Genomic DNA, 6,000 nt, shown 5'->3' on the forward strand with positions numbered 1-6,000 from the left:
ACCCCTGGAAGTATTAACTGAATTCACACTGATCAGGGGAAAACTTCCACACGTGCCATTCAAGTCCCCATTGGAAATCCAAGTGATAGTCCGCTCCATTGCTCCTCAGGGTCCAACGAATGTCTACTTGTCTGCTCTCCAACAAGTTCCCTCTTCTCTGGATCAACCCACACCAACTGGATCAAGGAAAGACAAGAACCCCCTCAAACATGAGTCCCACTTCCACTGTGCTAAAGACTCAATAAGTTTTTCCTACGGCCCATGAACTGATCACTCTGATCTCCTCTCCAGACTTTCCAGATCCGGTTCACCAGTTCTCTAAGTTCCTGATTTAACTCCTGTACAGTCTCCTGAATAAACCTGTTAAACTTTTCCTCTGATTCTCTGCATGGGGGTCAGATCTCTTAAATCGATCTTGACACCCAAGGGGATGGGTTAAATGCAGAGCCATATTTGTCCAATGTGAGATCACTAAATTTCAATTATTGAAAATGATTAGAAGCCGTTTTGCACGTCTATAACTAGGTTTACAGAAATTAGTCCTGGTTTTAATCTACAAAGCCAGTAGAATTGACTTGTATCCATTACATTTAAGTAACTATTAAGTGTCTACAACCAGAAAAACATGAACTGGGTAAGCTCTATTTATGCAGGATTTTTCTGGTGTTTTTTATTTTTTTTCTCCTGGACGGTTAAATCCTGAGGAGATTGTGAATAAAACCAACTAGTTTGTACTCTGGTGGATCTTTGCTTTCAGCATAGATGCTGTTTGTTGTGGAGCCACCTGGGCCCCATGACACAAAGCAGGGTTAGTTACAATCCAGGGTAGGTTCTGGAATCTTTTCCATTTCAGAAAGCTAGAGAGACATTAGCCTAAAATTATGATAAATTATTTCGAGTAACTGAGTATTTCCCTCTAGAACCACCTGTTGAGGTTGGAACAAATATTCTGAAGAAATCCCCCCCAGGTTGATTGGAAGTTTTATGTTTCCCAAGAGAATATCTCTTCTGAAAATCTGCATTTGTTATATCTATTTACATCTAGGAGATTTTTTAAATATTTCCCTGAAGAGGTCCAGCTTAACCCCCCACTTACACATTTTGTGCCTCTTTTGCCCCCACCATGTAAAATCTAGCAGATCAACCACTGGACCTGAAGCAACCTGGGCTTTCTGAACACCTCAGCAGATCCTTCATACTGCTGGGATACAATCATTTCTATTAAAGGAGATCCAGACACTTATTCAGTGGTCTAATGCCATAAATTATTTTTTAAATTATTTTTAAATTATTTTCACAAAGATGACAGTTTAGATTTTTTATTAACTTTCAACCAGGATATTTAAAAAATAATCAAAATAAACAACTGAATATTAATCTCATTTGATTCTCTGTTTGTAACAAATGTAGGTAATTCGATTTTATTTATGATTTCATTAGTATGTGGCTAATCAAACAGAGCAAAGTACCTGTTTTGTAATCTAAATGCAGTTTTTAAGGGAATATGGCTAAAATTGATATAGTGGATTCGTAGATTTCAACCAGCAGTGGACCCAATTGAGCGGCTCGACAGGCTCCGCACTCTACAAGGGGAACAAATATCCTGCTGATGGGTGGTGGAGCTAAACCACATTTTGTCTCAGATAATCAGCACCTCTCACTGACCAATCAAGCTGCTGATCAGTAGCTCAGAAAAAAAAAAACCTTCATTAGTTTGCAACTGCCTGTATTTTAGCTAAAAAGGAACAAATAACGTTTTTATAAACATTTATTGGCTAACAGGAGGAGGCAGAGTTAAGTCCACCCCTTTGGGTTTCAGTTCCAGTTTATCCAGTTTTATAGCAACAAGAATACATTTTATAGAACGAAGTAGATTTTAAGAGCCTAAATTTTAAGCAAAAACTATTGATTCAATTGAATGAATGTAAAAAAAACTAACAGCTGGAGATAGGCACCAGCACCCCTTGCAACCCCACTTGGGATATCATGATTATTATGAAACAGGCACACACCTGTGTGCAACACAGTGGCATTAGAATTGATAAACATCAGAAAGGGGGTTCCACAGGGCTCCATTTTAGGTCCTATACAGTTTTCAATCGATGTTATGAAAGCTGCTGATACTTGTAGACATTTTTATGCTGATGACCCTGTAGTTCACTGCTAGGCAATAACTGTTACTGCTGTGCTTGGATGCCTGCTGTCTGCATCTGAGGCTATTTAGTATGACTTACTTTATCTGAGGCTCGTTCTAAATTCTGCTAAAACAAACTCATATTGTGAACAAACCAAAATTAGGCCATGAGCTTTTCCTTAGAAACATCATCAGGTTCACCAATAGAGTATGCTGAAATATAAAACCTTTGGCAGACGTAAACACTGACAATAGGCTCTTCTTTAAATCACTTCTGGAAAATGTTATAGAGAAGATAAAAATAAAAGGATCTTTTTTCAGCTCAAGGAAGCATTTTGTTTTAGAGACTGTTGGATTTATCTGATGTTTAAATAAAAGCACCTGCCACTTCTCTTCATTTGATGGATGCTGTTTATCATGAAGCTCCAAAAAAAAAATTAAATTAAAAACAATCCACTGGACTTTGTTTCCAGGTTTGAAGACGTTTCACTTCCCATCCAGGAAGCTTTTTCAATTCAAAATGTCAGGAATAGCGTTGAGTGGGGTGGTATGTGGGCAGAGTGGTGTCTGCAGCTCAACACAGTGAGGAATGCTCTGATCTTTATATTGGAGAAACCAAACAACCTCTCCACAGATGCATGGCCCAACATAGGAGAGCGACCTCCTCTGGACAAGACTCTGCGGTACATCTACACCCTATGGACAAAGGACATTCTTTCGAGGACCAGAATGTTCACAGTTTGGACAAAGAAAATAGGTGGTTTGAGAGGAAGGAAGCATCTATGTTAAGAAAAAAAAAAACAACATTAGACAGAGGGGGTGGACTCAAGGTTTCAGTTTTCAAAAACCTACAATGCAGCAATTTGTTGATCCCTTCCATCTATCATCGCAGCCCCAGCCCCTGTACAGGAGAGCGGAGGACCTTGGCTATTTAGCTGGGCCAACAAGGACCCCCCTTTCAGACACTTAGAAGCCAAACAACCCCCATTCCAAAGGGGATGGACCCGTTTGTAAGTTTAAATTTGCATGTTTTCAAAACAAAAACAAGGCTTTGCTGGGCTACTGTATAAAACCTCAAACTCAACGCTATTCCTGACATTTTGAATTGAAACAGCTTCAATGGCGCTTCATGCTTGCTCATCATGGACAGATTCTCTCAACCTGTGTTATCCAACTGGACTTCCATCTTCCAGGTCCCTGAGTGAAGCTCTAGTATCAGCTCATACAGTCCACTGGATCTCCCCATAAAGCTCAGCAGACCGTCTCACTAACCAGCAGTCTACAGACTGACCAACTTCATCTGTCTGCACTCCACCACTAGTTTCATGCCTGGGGGGAAACAGCCCTATTAAATTAAAATAGTTTTTTCCGTGCAAATTTTTCAGATTAAAATTACAGTCAATTTTCTGTGTCTTTAACTGCATTCTTTTGTCATTTAGGATTTTAACAACAGAGTCACAGATCAAAGTTGTTTTTTTTCTGAAAATGTGTTGTTTTAAATGAACTGGTTGTGATGGAGAGCAGAGGCTCCATCCCTATTAATTGATGTTTATTTATAGAACAGATAGTTTGTTTCATTTCTTTATTTCAGTTTGTGTTATGTTAATTGGGGTTTATTTATAGAATAGATAGTTTTGTTTAATTTCTTTATTTCAGTTTGTGTTGTGTTAATTGGGATTTATTTATAGAACAGATAGTTTGTTTAATTTCTTTATTTCAGTTTGTGTTGTGTTAATTGGGGTTTACCTTCCTGGTGTGTCTCCTTAGAAGGGTGGAGCATACCATGTGAGCTAAGAGGGATAATACTCTAAAGTTATATTAAGTTTGATTTAATTTCTTGATTGACTTTAGGATTAGTTGTTTCTAAGTTGCATGCATGTAAATATTTATTTGTACTCTTTATTTTGTGTTGGGTTTGTAAATAATTTATTGTTGTTTTGTCACCCCTTCACCTGGTGTGGAGTGGGAGTGGCCAAAAGCTAAAGCAAGCTGCTGTGCTTGGCAGTGAGGAAAATGGGTGTCGGTGTATTGGTGAACTGCAGCACCAATAAAACATATTCCACCAAGTCTTGTTGCATTGCCTCACCTCCTTCTAACGCAGTGCCGCCCTCGGAGAGTGACAAGTGGTGTCAGAAGTGTGGCTTTGGAGGAACAATGAGGCAATGATGCCCAGAGGTGGAAAAAGAAATAATGAGGCTGAGACTCAAGACAGTACTACAACTATGAGTGGAGCTGAGGCTGCTCCTGGTGCTAGCACTGATGACAAACTGGATCAGCTGGCAAGCCTTGTCCAATCAATGATGCAGTCTCAAACTGCCAGAGACCAGCAGATGGAGAAGGAATCAGCACGCCAAGAAATGAGATGGAAGAATTTACAACATCAGTTTCGACAACTCCAGGCTCATGTGGAGGAACTGAAAGAGGAACGACAGCATGATGGTGACAACATGGAGGAAGATCCTCAAACGTATGTTGATCAAGGAGATGATGATGAACAAAGTCAGATGTTCTACCGATTACCAGCTGGACAGAGGGAGCCAAAGCTGCTTCCACTGACTTCTGATGATGATGTGGAGCACTTCTTAACAACTTTTGAAAGGATTGCTAAGGTATGTCAGTGGCCTAAAGAAGAGTGGGCGGTCCGACTGGTTCCACTACTTACTGGGAAAGCACGTAGTGCTTATGTGCTGATGGACATTGCACATTCTCACATTTATGACAAGGTGAAAGATGCCATATTGACCAAATATGACATAACGGCCGACACCTATAGAAGGAGGTTTCGATCCCTGGATGTTCATCAGGGTGAGACACCAAAAGAACTTTATGTTCGACTCAAGGACATGTTCTATAAGTGGGTCAAACCAGAGAAGTCAACAGTGAAGGACATTGCAGAACTGATGATCATGGAGCAGTTCCTCAGGATGGTGAATCCAGACTTGGAGGTGTGGATCAGAGAACGAGCCCCAAAGTCTGCAGACGAGGCTGCAAGTTTGGCAGAAGTCTTTTTGTCAGCAAGGACGGGAGCCAGAAGAACCAACTTTGGGCGTGACAACTTTCCTGCAGGAAGAAGTAAGTCTGATGGGGGTGAAAGGGGTGGTGCTATAGGTCAGACTAGGAGTTTTTCAGCTACTAAGTCATTTTCTTTGGCTAAACCCAATCCTGCTAAGAATTACTCCTCCTCAAAGCAAGATGTAAGGTGTTTTCAGTGTAACAGGATAGGTCATACACAGTACACATGTCCTGCCACCACACGGAGTAAGCCCTCCCTTCTATGTTCGGTTCCCAGACCACCTTCCCCATCCCCTGCCCAGGAACTTGCTCACACGGTCCCTGTGCTAGTAAATGGTCAACGTGAAACAGCTTTATTAGACACAGGAAGTTTTAAATCTGTAGTTCTTTCTAGCTTGGTGCCAAGAGAGCAGTGGAGTGATACTAAGACAAAAATAAGTTGCATCCATGGTGATGAAATGGAGTATCCTGTAGCTGAGATGTATTTAACTATAGGAGGTCAAACATTTTTATTACCTGTAGCATTAGCACCAAGGCTCCCCTATGCTGTCATTTTGGGCTTGGATGTTCCCACATTAACTGATTTAGTGTCAAACACAGAAGCTGAACATTTGACTCTCTTTAGAAACCATGAGGACACACAGTTCGGGACCCAGAACACTGTACCCTTGCAGATAAATGTCCCCAAAATAGCAGAAGCAGAAATTTCATCTCCAATCTGGAGTTTGGTCACAACTAGAGCTCAGGAAGCACAGAACCCACTTCAAGAATTACCATTCTATGATGTAGAACTGGAGGTGGGCCCAGTAAAACCATCTAAATCCAGAGCTGAAAGGAGAAAGGACAAGTTTTCA

Source organism: Cyprinodon tularosa, unplaced genomic scaffold (genome assembly GCF_016077235.1).
Source record: "Cyprinodon tularosa strain WSP-4 unplaced genomic scaffold, ASM1607723v1 ctg363, whole genome shotgun sequence".
NCBI classification, from domain to species: domain Eukaryota; kingdom Metazoa; phylum Chordata; class Actinopteri; order Cyprinodontiformes; family Cyprinodontidae; genus Cyprinodon; species Cyprinodon tularosa.